We start from the raw sequence: 12,635 nt of genomic DNA, 5'->3' as shown, positions 1-12,635 counted from the left end.
ATAGGTTTAAATAATTACGAAAAAGATTGGAATCAAGATTTGGAAAGTATTAACGAAGTGATATTTAAATACGTAGTTGGAAGGGAATGGAGGAGGTCGACTGAGATATGAGATATAAGATTAATTGGAAATAGTTTTGTTTTTTGTTGTCGTATTGTGGGTATTCTGTTATGTTGTGTATGTATGTATTGTTTTTCTGGTTTTGTTTTTAAGTTGTTTGTTGAAAAAATCCAATAAATATATTATAAAAAACAAAACAAAAAGAAAGGAGAAACCCTAGCAAGATGCATACATGCCCAGCAACCAAATAAAACACAAGCCAAAAAAAAAAAAAAAGCAGGAGAACACCCTCCCAAAAAACAGACTACCTTATCCCAAACAAACAAAACTCAGCCAAAGCAACTTTTGTTTTTGTTTTTTTAATGGAGGGAAGCCTTGACGGGTGCCTGAAGGTGCTGTGGCATCCCTGGGCACTCTGTTGGGGACTCCAGCCCTGTGGCACTTGACAGAGCTCTGAAGAAAGTTGATCAACAGATGGGAATAGTGTTAAGGCAATCGGGGGGCGAGGTCCTGAATAATCTCAAAGTTAAGCATGCTAGAATGGAACTGTGCAGCAGAGGTGGGGAAACCTTTGCCCTCTTGGTGTTGCTGGACTCCACTGCCCATCAGTCACAGCCAGCATGCCCAGTGGTCAGGGTTCATGGAAGTCCAAAGATACTCCAAGGGCATCACCTGGCTATTCCTGCCAAGGTTGAAAACAGCTATAAAATTCTTTGACAAATACCTAATATTCCTGTGCTTGGTGATGTGAGTTATTCGAACTCCCCTGAAGTGCCTTCCACAGCATCTCTCCTGTAAACATTAAAGGGCTCCACTTGTGCTCTCCTTATCAGCACTTGGGGAAGATAGGGAAGGAATTACTTTTAAGATACAGAAGGCAGTTTATAATAATTAACACAGACTTTCTGGCTAGGACTAAGTGCAGCAAAGTAGGTGTGGGAAGCCCTGTCTTCCGATGGGAGATCAAAGCAGCGTTCTCCCACGCAAAGGTCCTGAGATACGGCAGCGACTAAGCTTTGAAGGCAAGTGTCTCGGACGTGGCGGCGGGAGGAATTTGACGCACGGCAGTCCACCCAGGCTCACTCACCTGCATGTCCTCCTTCCAGAGAAAGACACAACGGTGAGCTGCTATTTCCTTCCAGCACATCAAGCTTGTTCAAAAACCAAGGGTCTTTAAATTGAATGGTGTATTTTTGCCCCTGAGAATATGGCGTCTATGATTTCTTTTGTTATCATTTATTTATTGGTTTCTATTATATCTTCTATTATCATTTATTTGTTGGTTTCTATGATTTCTTTTATTATTGGTTTCTATTATTTATTTGTTTATTTTCTTGGTTTCTATGATTTCTTTAATTATAATTTATTTATTGGTTTCTATTATTTCATCTATTATCATTTATTTATTGGTTTCTATTGTTTCTTTTATTATTAGTTTCTATGATTTCTTTTATTTTTTAATTTATTGGTTTCTATTATTTCTTTTATTATCGTTTATTTATTGATTTCTATTATGTATTTTATTTTATTTTATTTTTTATTATTGTAAACCACCCCACCTCCCACCCCCCGGAGCTCCAGCTGACATACATAGTTCTGCCCCTCTTCATTTAATCCTCACCATAAGGAAGAGGAAACCAAGTAGCAGCCGGTCAGTTGACACAGCTGATGCCGCTGTCACTTGCCGCGGTGGCAGCAAACAGAGGCGGCTCAGGCATGAGGCGAGGTGAAGTCATTTGCCACAGGCAGTGGATCCAACTCCTTCCCTCTGCCACTGCGACACTGCGAGTCCTGACAGCTCAGTGCTGTTCCCTCGCTGCTGTGCCCTCTGCGCCCTTACCACTGCCACAGTGTCATGGCAGCAGCGCAGCCACAGCCACGGGCAAGGGTACAGTTGCAGTGGCAGGGCTGGTGGCAGAGTGGGTCTAACCCAGAAGGGCACATTGCCTACAGTGGCAAAGCATCTCAGGCTGGCCATAGCAGCAATAAAAACCAGAAAAGAAATGAGTTGCACCCACTCAGCCACTTTGATCTGTGGAACGATTACAAGTGCCATACTGTATAATATGTGTTCCACACTCCTAAGGATAGATATTGTAATATGGCAGCACCTATACTCAGAAACTCCCTGTCTATTGACACCAGGAAGGCGCATTTGCTGTATTCTTTTCTGTGCTTTCAAATAACCTTTTTAAAGTCAACATGTAAAAGCTGGCATGTATTTTAATGTGTAGCTTAAATGATGGTTTTGATTCTGTTTTGACTTTTTAAAAAAACTTGCTTTTAAAAACTTGCTTTTTCTTACTGATTATATTTTATGGGGGGATGGTAAATTGCTTGGAGGTTTTATTTACAGCTAAACAGTACACAAATGTTATTAAATAAATAAAATAATGGCGAGCCCCACACCTGAGAAACTGGTGGAGAATTTGTCCACCCCCTGGTGAAATTTGAGGCTGAGGGTGCTCCAGTATCTCTGCTCGGGTAGAGAGTTAAGAGGGTCCATTTGCTCACACCTCCAGTTCTGAACTGCCTGAAGGCATAATCTCTCAGCCTGACCTACCACACAAGGTTGTTTTAAGGATAAAATGAGGACGAGGAGCCACCTTGGAGGAAAGCCAGGATAAAAATCTAATATTAAAACAAACAATCAATCAAACAAACCAACAAAATACATTCTCATAAAGCATCCCTCAAAATATTTCCTCACAATCTGAAAAGGTACAGAAATATTCACAGGAAGGCAAACTTTCTGTGCAAAAATGAGAGGATCTTTCATCATTTTGTAGAAGGTCTTCGCTGAATTGAATCCACCGGCCTGACAGGAAGGTGGTTAAGTAAAATGAGGCACAGAGTGCTGAGGCTACACTTCACTTTTCCTTGCAGGCTAATGAGTTTAACAGAAAAGGAAATCATGATTGCTGTCTTCCTTACCACAGGAGAGATGTCATTCAGTTTTTGGCACCCCAGCCAAATGAGTACAGTATTAGAATTCCCCCCCCCCCCGGGCCTTAACGAAGAATGATAAATCCTGACTGGTGCGGAATGAAATGGAATCAGCTGACAAGCCAGACGAAAAAGCACTGCTTCCGAGGAAACAGCTGCCCTGCGGATTTCACAAAATCAGAGATGTCTTACTTGAATGATGTGCTCAAAAATGAAGGTCCTCAATTGCTGGATTTACATGTGAGTGGGCATGCGTGTGGAATTTTATTTCTGTAAATTTTGATGGAACCCATATACATGTCAGAATACAATTTCCCTTCCGATCTTACATTTCTCTTACCGAAAGGCGACAACACCCTGTTTTATAAATAGGACACTTAAGTGGTTCACAGACTGACACAAATGGAGTAAATTCCTAGCAGTGAAGCTTAGAAATCAACGGTTGCAAGAAATGCAAATGTGTGTTTTAGGACAAAGTGGTTTAGAAATGTACACAGGGAGAGAAAAAATGAGTATCTAAAAATATTTGTCTTGCCCATCCATTTAAAAAAATACACAGAGAGAGAATAATGCAGAAATGGGAAAGAATATTTATGAATGAACCACACTGAAATTGACATGGACCTGAGTTGCCCGCCCCGGCTTGTGAGTAGACTTATCTAGGCTTAGATTGCACATCTTATGCGGGACATCAGTAAGCACATTGCAATGTTGGGATTTTTCACAGTATCTTGAATGAAATCCATAGTTCCGCAATGCTGCCAAAAACAAAAATTGTGTCCCTGCCAGTGTGCAGCTGTGTAAGCCATTTCCCCGCGATTACCTCCCATACTGTTTTATAAGCAAGAGCTTCTGTTTATAGAGAACGACAGACATCTGTGCAGGAAAGGAAGATGCTATTTTTCACATATAAATAAGATGAGTTGATTCATCCAGCATTAGTTTGTTTTCTCAGAGGTATTTGTGCAATTTTTCACAAAAAAAACCCACAGGTGTCCAGCATGAAGGGTGTTTCCTCCCAAAGAAGCAAGACATACTTACCGTGAGCATTCCTTAATTTGAAAAGGACGCATTGGGTGGGTGGGCTCAAATGCAGCTGGACAGTGAAAGATTCTAGCCCTCTTTGGATGATAGTTGTGCATGCAGTGGACATACGACATGCAGCTCTACTTTTCCATAACATCTGACTCAGGAGAGGCTGGGGAAGCTCTGGATCCATGCCTGGCTGCAGTGGTGGACTGGATGAGGACCAATAAACTGTGTGTAATGATCTCAGGCAAGCAAGCCCCAATAAGAAGTAATGACTCTCCGGCAGTTTTATGTACGTTTATTTACAAAAAAAAAACTCCACATCCAGAGCACGATTTCTCGCCTGCTCGCATTGATGATAGTTGGTCAGTCTGAATCTCTGCCCCTTTCACAGCAGGAAGGACACCAAATTTCCAGCCTTTCCCTCTTGCCCTTCCTTTGTCCTCTGATCTTATCCAGTCACCTAGAACGGGCACTGAGATGCTGGCTTTCTCTCTCCCCACTTTCACTCGACACAATCTCAGTCCTCTGCTTATCTGCTGATTGCCTAGCAACACTCTGGCTGCCTCCTAACTCTCCCACTTCTTGAGAGCTACCAGTGTCTTCTTCGGGAAGGGGGGTCAAACTGCCCCTTCTCGACTCTGTCAGCCAGCTCTCATCTGCAGAGTCTGTCTCTCTCTCACACTTAGCTCAATTTCTGAGTCTGACTCTTCCCCTGTGCTCTGGTGAGCCACGTTCCTGACACTGTGCTTGAATCCTGGAAAGATGGAGGCTCTTTGAGTGGTTAATTTCCATGTCTGGGAGATAGGCAAATTACCTGTTCTGGATAGGGGTCACGCTTACTGTGAAGGAGCAGAAGTGTAGCTTTGGGGCAGGGGTTACTCCTGGGTATACAGTATATCTTGTCTAGGGTTGCCAGTATGTTTCTGAGCACAATTCAAAGTGTTGGTGCTGACCTTTAAAGCCCTAAATGGCCTCGGTGCTGTATACCTGAAGGAGCGTCTCCACCCCCATCGTCCAGCCCGGACACTGAGATCCAGCGCCGAGGGCCTTCTGGTGGTTCCCTCACTGTGAGAAGCAAAGCTACAGGGAACCAGGCAGAGGGCCTTCTTGGTAGTGGCACCTGCCCTGTGAAACACCCTCCCATCAGAGGTCAGAGAGATAAACAACTACCTGACATTTAGAAAATACCTAAAGGCAGCCCTGTTTAGGGAAGTTTTTAGTCTGTGATATTTTAATGTATTTTGATGTGTATTGGAAGCCGCCTAGAGTGATGGGGGAGACCTAGCCAGATGGGCAGGGTATAAATAAATTATTATTATTATTATTATTATTATTATTATTATTATTATTATTCCAGAATTTCCTGGACATAGTTGAGATTCGGCCATTGGAAACAGAGACCATGCAAAAATCACTGAAATGTCCCAGAAAATCTGGATGTATGGCAACCCATGTCAGAAGTGTAGATTTTGGCAAATTTCCTTTTAGAAAGCTCAACAACTTTTGTGTCTGGATTTTCACTTTTTGAAATATGGCAAACCTAAAAGGCTAGGAGTGCCTTTTAGTAGCTCTGTCTGGTTTATCACCTACACAGCATTTCCTGGACAGAGATAGCTTGACAACTGCAGTCCATGTGTTGGTAACCTCGAGGCTGGATTCCTACAGCAGCCTCTATGTGTCTAAGATTATTTGAGGGTGGGTGGGGATGTGTTTTGAAGATATAGTTTAGCACAAACCTTCTGAGGGGGTGGGGAACCGTTTCGGCTCCACAAGTCAGATCCTTATCAGGATTGGCTCACTTGTCAGTCTCATGAAGACATCTGTCAAAATCCCTTATGCGGGGTTCCCAGGCCAACAGCCAGCTGGTTGGTGATCCACTGCACAAGAAGCATTGCTAGGCCTCAGTGTTTTGGGAAGCACTTATCATAGTGCTTCTTGAAATCTGAATTTAAAAGGCTTTATTTGGCTGCATGCACCTGTTCCCTTGTGAAGCACAGGTGGCGCTGTGGGTTAAACCACAAAGCCTAGGGCTTGCCGATCAGAAGGGTCAGCGGTTTGAATATCCACGACGGGGTGAGCTCCCGTTGCTCAGTCCCAGCTCCTGCTAACCTAGCAGTTCGAAAGCACATCAAAGTGCAAGTAGATAAATAGGTACCGCTACAGCGGGAAGGTAAACGGTGTTTCCATGTGCTGCTCTGGTTCGCCAGAAGTGGCTTTGCCATGCTGACCACATGACCTGGAAGCTGTACATCGGCTCCCTCAGCCAATAATGCAAGATGACCGCTGCAACCCCAGAGTCGGTCACGACTGGACCTAACGGTCAGAGGTCCCTTTACCTTTACCTTTTACCTGTTCCCTTGTAGGAAGAAACCCACACAGCCAAGTAGAGTACAGTCTAACCCCTGCTCACCATGACATTACAGGTGTTAATATAGCTTTCTGCAGACACTTGACTGCAATGTTGTGGGTTTCTGGTGTCTGATTCACCGAGGCACCATGACAGGTTCCCACTTTGTCTCAGGGTACCTTGTATGGACCCCATTTCTCTCCAGAGTAACCCAGAAACCTTTCAAAGAACCCAGTTTTGGCTTGAGATTGAAGCTTTGTCTGAAGCCACGGCATGCCCCTAATATCTAATCATCCTAAGCGGTGGATCTGCACACCCTGGTTTGAATGAGAAATGTTTTTTTAAGCTTGCAATGCAGCAAAACACCCATAGGTTTTCTTGGCATGTCTGAGCATATTTCACCCATCCATGGTCTTTCATGGTGACATGTTATAAATCAACAGCTTTCTGAAGTCCAAGGTCTTCAACATATACAGTGGAGTAATGGCCAAGTTAATCCCCAAAAGAATAACAGTGAAATGCTGTAAAACTATTGGAACCACACAGATAACCAAAACATTTTCAAAGCTGACTTTTAATAGACCAAACGTTTTATGAGGAAAGGGGAATAGACCAGGCACCTACTAACAACTGTTTATTCTGAAACATGCTTTAAAGGAAGCAAACATCCTGGACGTTTACTTCTAAAAATCTGAGATAATGGGCTCATCCAGACAATCCACCAAAAAGTGCCCCTTAAAAGATGGACTAACTTGCTATAAGACTGCTTCCTTTGGAAAAGTGGCCTATTGGAAGGGGAGAACCTGATCTGCTGCAGAAGTTCCCAGGATTGATCCCTGGCATCTCCAGATAGGACTTCGAGGGACCCTGCCTGAAACCCTGGAGAGCCCTGCTAGACAGTACTGAGCTAGGTGGAACAAAAGCTAGGCTCTGCATAAGGCACTTTCTGAGCTCCAAAATGAGGAGTGTAGCTAAGAAGGAAGTCCTGTCCCTGTCTTCCTATTGTTGTTCTCTATGGTTGCAAGCCAACACACATTTACTTTGAATTTAGTCCCACTGAAATCAGTAGGATTTACAGCTTCAGGATGGGTCATAGTGAAATTGTGAACATTTGCTTTGCTCACATGCATATATTTTTATAAGCTTGATATCTAAAGCAGATTTGGACAAAAAACAGACTGGAGGGACCAGAATGACTCCGTAATTATTATTTTTTAAATCAAGCCTGGAAGAACATAAGAAGAGGCTGTTAGATCAGGTCAAAGGCCCGTATAGTCCAGCATCCTATTGTCTCAGTGGCCAACCAAGTGCCTGTAGCAAACCCACAAGCAAGACCCAAGAAAAAGAACACTCCCTAGCATAGTTTGCAGCAAATGTTATCCAGGAGCATTCCTGCTTCCAACTGTAGAGGCAGGGCAGAGCCTATCAGTCAGGCCTCTCCATATCACCATGTTGTTAGGAGGCAAATTGCAAGTAAATGGCCCAGAATGGCAAGGAAAGAGCCAGAGAACAGAATTAGCTTGCCAGGTGGAGGTTGGAGATGCTACACTAGCTTCACTATTGCCTTCCAGCTGCTGGAGAAGAAGAGATGAGCTGTTGGTGAGGTCGGTGTGGTGCAAACACACTAGCAGAGCCAATCTCATGGTTCTGCTGGTACATTTGCACTGCGCTGACCACCATGTCACCTCACCAGTCTCCCTTCCAGTAAGCAATAGCAACCCACCTGCCATAAGCTTTTCTGCTAGCTAGTCTGGATGTGTGTGTAAAAATAAACCAAAGAATCATCAAGTTGGAAGGTCTCTCAGGAGGAAAACCACTACCACAGCATACCAAAGAGGTGGGCCATCCACCTCCTGCATGCAAAGCAGACAACCTACTGCTGAGCTATGCCTCTCTACTTAAAGTTCACCTTGCCTTTTTGTAAATGGAGTCAAATATTACAGACCTACAGGACTGTCCTAAAATTGCAGTCATCTACCCCCCCCCAAAAGAGAACCCAACCAGGGTAACTGCTGCTCTTTACCACTTGGAGAAGTGGGATGAACATAACAACATGATGTACTTAATTGTCTTTGCTAGCCTACTTGCTTCTTGCAATCAAAGTCCAGTCAAAGATTGAAAAGTGCACCTCTGGGTCACCAAAAACACAAGAATTTCTATTCAATACATGGGCAAAAAAAAACCATTTTCCTGTTAATTGCAAAACCTAAACCTGCTTAAATCCCTCTTTTATGGGAGCCAAGTTCTGTGCAGTTAACGCTTTGGTCGAAAAGAGTCATTCTTTATTCACCTCCGAATGTCAGCAAAGTGCAAAAGCATTCCTTGCCAAAGGTGCTTAAGCATTATTGTGCTTCACTAAAGTGCAGAATCTGAGAAAGGGTGATCTCATAGATGGAGCTGTTAATCACTGTTAATAGGTCTTTTAAAGCGATGCTGAATATTTCGACTGTTTCTTCCCTTTCCAGAAATGCTGGCATTATCACCTGCATCATATGAGACTGGTCTTGCTGGATCAAGCCAAAAGGTTTGTATATCATATTGCTACTGAGATACTGAGCAGTAGCATACTGAACAGTGAGGGCAGAGGTGATTATTCCATACCTATTGTATAGGAAGTCACAGCAGGACAGCAAAAATGGATTCTACCTGCTCTAATGAACATAGTCTTAAATTGACCAAGTAATCCACAGGATCATCTTTATTCTCTTACCTTAACCCCTCATCCATCCCATCAACTTTAAAGGCAAGGTAAGAAGTAAGAGCATGCTTTGGGGGGGGGGGACAAAGCCCCAGGCAGCCCCCAAGCAGAATGATGACACAAGATCACGTTCTATGGGATTAAAATTGCCCACAACTTTATTAAAAATTCAGATGTAGGGAGACCTTGGCTCAGGCATTGGGCATATATCCTTCCCAGCCCCCAGCCGGGGATCTGGGTAATTTTAGGGTTATCCAGCATGTGTGGGGGTTGGGCTAGCTCTGGAGAACATATGTTCAAGCAGATAGCCAGCCCCCTTCAACTGCCGCCGCTGGAGGGGGAGGGCAATGACAGCCTATTGCGTATGGTCAATGCCTCCGCCCTAGCCCCATTTACAGGAACCCTGTTATCGCCGCCGCAATGGGGCGGGGGATCACCGCTCCACGCCCCCCCCATTTATGTAGATAACTAAAGGATTCCGCCCAAGGCTTGCACCTGCCAAATTTGTGGCAAATTGCTACGGGAAAGGCGAAACCTGCCCATGCAGGGAAATTCCTTTCCGGCCCTTCAACAGCAGCCTTGTCATAGCAGCGCCTGTGTGCGTGTACGCCTGTGGAATAAAATAACCTGTAATGCAATCATTAATTTTGGGGAGTGGAGGGTGGGAAAGCTCTGGAGCCGTCGACTGCTTCCCTGGAATGACTCTGCTTCAGCCATGTGCCCTGTAAGGTTACCTTCTCCTGCCTGGCCAATCCCCCCGGCAGCGCCTCCCTGAGCTGGAATGGACAGGTAACTGCGTGGGTGGAGTCCACCAGTATCCAGCCCGGGAAGGCAGCGCCGGCCTCCGAACTTCCAGGGCTGCCTCAGGGATCCCAGGGGGCTGCGAGCGACCACACAAAATGTGCCTCCCCTTTATGTCGGGAACGGTCATTCCCTGAAGTGCCTCTGGGGTCAAAGTCAGGGAGGACCCAGAGGTCGTGGCAGAGATTATTTTAGTAAGGGGGGTGCATCTCAGCCAAGAATGCTCACTTGATCATTACATGCACACACTTCCTTTCCTGATCCTTAAGCAATCAATTGCAGGCATATCTGAGCATTATAATCTGACTGTTCTGCTTCTGCATAAATACATAATTGGATTCTGGAAACAAGTTCTGGATTCCCCTGATCTTGGCTACGCTTGCAGCTGATCCACTAGGGGGAATTAAATCTGTCCTGCAAGTGGCAAAAACATCTGCTGAAAATGTGAGCAAATGCATTATCCACACCCAACACCAGGCAGATCCATGCTTGTTATCCAACTCTTTCCCAGGGTTAAAAGGTACAATTCATGCTTGACGATGGGGGGGGATGTTGTCAGAGACTGTCAAAAGAAATGTTTGCAGCATTCAAAAAGACTATGGGATAGGCTACTATATTTAGAGTGGCGGGGGGTGGGGGCATTCAGGATCGTGAGGGCAAGTGTGCCCATGTTTTGGAGAGCAGCAGAATGGATAGGAGGACTGGAGGGGAAAATATTTTCTTGTTCTGGGAAGTTTGTGGTCACTGGCGGCCAGAGGTTCTGTGTTGTGAGCCAAGCAAGCTAAGTGGGTGGTTTGGAATTAAAAAGGAGGAACTAGCTTCAAATAAATGCTGGTTGAATGAGTCCTGCTAGCACAAGGGGACTTCCCTGCTCTCCTCCCTACAAGCAGGGCCGGCCCTACGGCCAAGCTGGGTGGCGCAGGCCCGCCAGGGGGGCGCCACGAGCTGCGCCCGCCCACCCACTGGCCGGCCGGTCCACCGTGCAGCTGCGCCCACGGCAACCGCGCTGTGCCTGCCTGCCTGTCGCGCAGCAGCGCCTGTGGCTGGGAAACGGGGTGGGGGGCACCGAAGGGATCCGTTGCACCACGGTGCCAGGGGCGCTTAAGACGGCCCTGCCTACAAGTTACTCTTGCACCCTCCCCAGATCTTCTCAGGAAGGTGCGTGGGGGGCAGGGGAATTGTGCATGGGGGCAGGAGAAAGGAGATCATTCTATCTAGCCAGCAGAAATTATTGTGTTGATGGAATGATTGCCTTAGTGTGAAGTTGAATTTTACCCTCTGAGCCTCATGTGGCTTCAGAACATCTCATAAGGCAACAAGCTTGGTGGGATATCTTATTGCCCCAGGGGATGGTCTGAAGGCACATGGGGCCACCACCTTGCTGCAGCTAAGCAGCTCTGCATCTAGTCCGTGCCTGGATGGGCACCACCAGAGTACTCCACATGTACTCCACCTTGGCTCCCATGACAGAAGGAAAGGTGGGATAGAAATGTAAGTAAATAGAGAACATTGTGGGTTTGTAGACCACAAACCACCCTCCAACAAAGTGGTCTCTCACTCTTGAGGACTTCAGCCACAACAATTGTAATAGCTTTCAATGCGTTATGGGACTCTTTGTTCTTTTGTTTTCGAACTGCCCGCTGAGGAAAACCACAGAATCCATCGGCGAGAATGAAATTCACATACCCTTAAGTTCTGGCTGTCTCCTCTTGTCTCTGCCTTTCTCTTTCTTTCACATTTTAGACATTGCTCTTTCTTTTTGTTTGCTTCTTCTTCAGTATTCCTCCCTGTGTTTATGAGATTTATAAAAATTCAGCAAGATAAACTAGGAGGAAGACTTTGAAATGTTTCAAGGGCTCTCTTTGTGAAAAGGAGGGGTTCTGCTTCTATTCAAAGAGGCAAAATGTACGACTTTGATGTCTTTCATATGCCTGTCTTAAAGAGAGTGAAAGAGAAAGAGACCCTCCGTAGGGTGAAGCTGGCTTGACTCCCTCCTTGCTGCAGAAAGGTTCAGGATTAAAGGTCTAATCTAGAAGATATATTGCACACCAAACAGCCGAGCCATTTAGGAGAGCATTAAATGGCACTTAAACTAAACAATTGTCCTTGGGAGCTGTAGTTTATAGCAGACTGCTCTCTAATATCCATGCTGGGCTTTGAAAACAAGATGTCATTGTTTTATGAAAACACACACACATTTAATCTTCCCCTCATGAGACCACTCATGAAACTTCTGGCTGCTTGTGCTGGCGAACACCGTGAAGGAAACAAATGGGTTTAGTGACTGAACAACTACTGTTATAAATACTTGTTATATTTGATTTCCAAGATCATTTGCATGTGCTGCACAGAACATTTTCTGGTACAAATAAGCAAACCACATTTTCCCGTCATGGATAAATGTCCCATTTGAGAGTGTTTGGAACAATGTTCCCACTCTTTTTATAGATGAAAAATATGAAAACCATTTGAAGCAATGTGAGAATGTCAAATGTACATTCATTTGGGCTCTGCTGTTTTACCTACATCCACATTTATGGAACCATTAAGATGCAGGGGCCAAAAATAAGGACCACCCAGATTAGGGTTACAATTTTAATATTATTAGTCAATGTAATAAAGAGACCAGTAACAAAATCCCTTCTGCTTTCCAAATGAAATGTATAGGTGTTCATGCAGGGCCAGGCAGTAAATATGTAGTGCTAGAAAGGTGAATGATATTTATCTTGCTTCCTCTTCAACCCCATTGTT

At 44.8% G+C, this 12,635-nt stretch overlaps 1 long non-coding RNA gene across 1 annotated transcript in view; it reads left to right on the top strand.

Moving 5' to 3' along the window:
• Window positions 1–943: 943 nt before the first annotated feature.
• Window positions 944–12,635, top strand: part of LOC148686360 (uncharacterized) — a 31,405-nt gene continuing 19,713 nt past the window's right edge. Inside the window, exons 1-3 of the long non-coding RNA XR_015949144.1 lie at window positions 944–1,180; window positions 3,000–3,246; window positions 8,851–8,909. This is a non-coding gene — a long non-coding RNA (uncharacterized LOC148686360). The remainder of the gene's footprint in view (window positions 1,181–2,999; window positions 3,247–8,850; window positions 8,910–12,635) is intronic.

The sequence above is a fragment of the Zootoca vivipara genome, chromosome 3 (assembly GCF_965207765.1).
Source record: "Zootoca vivipara chromosome 3, rZooViv2.hap1.1, whole genome shotgun sequence".
In the NCBI taxonomy this organism is placed as follows: Eukaryota; Metazoa; Chordata; class Lepidosauria; order Squamata; family Lacertidae; genus Zootoca; species Zootoca vivipara.
This window is presented reverse-complemented; position numbering and strand designations above follow the sequence as displayed.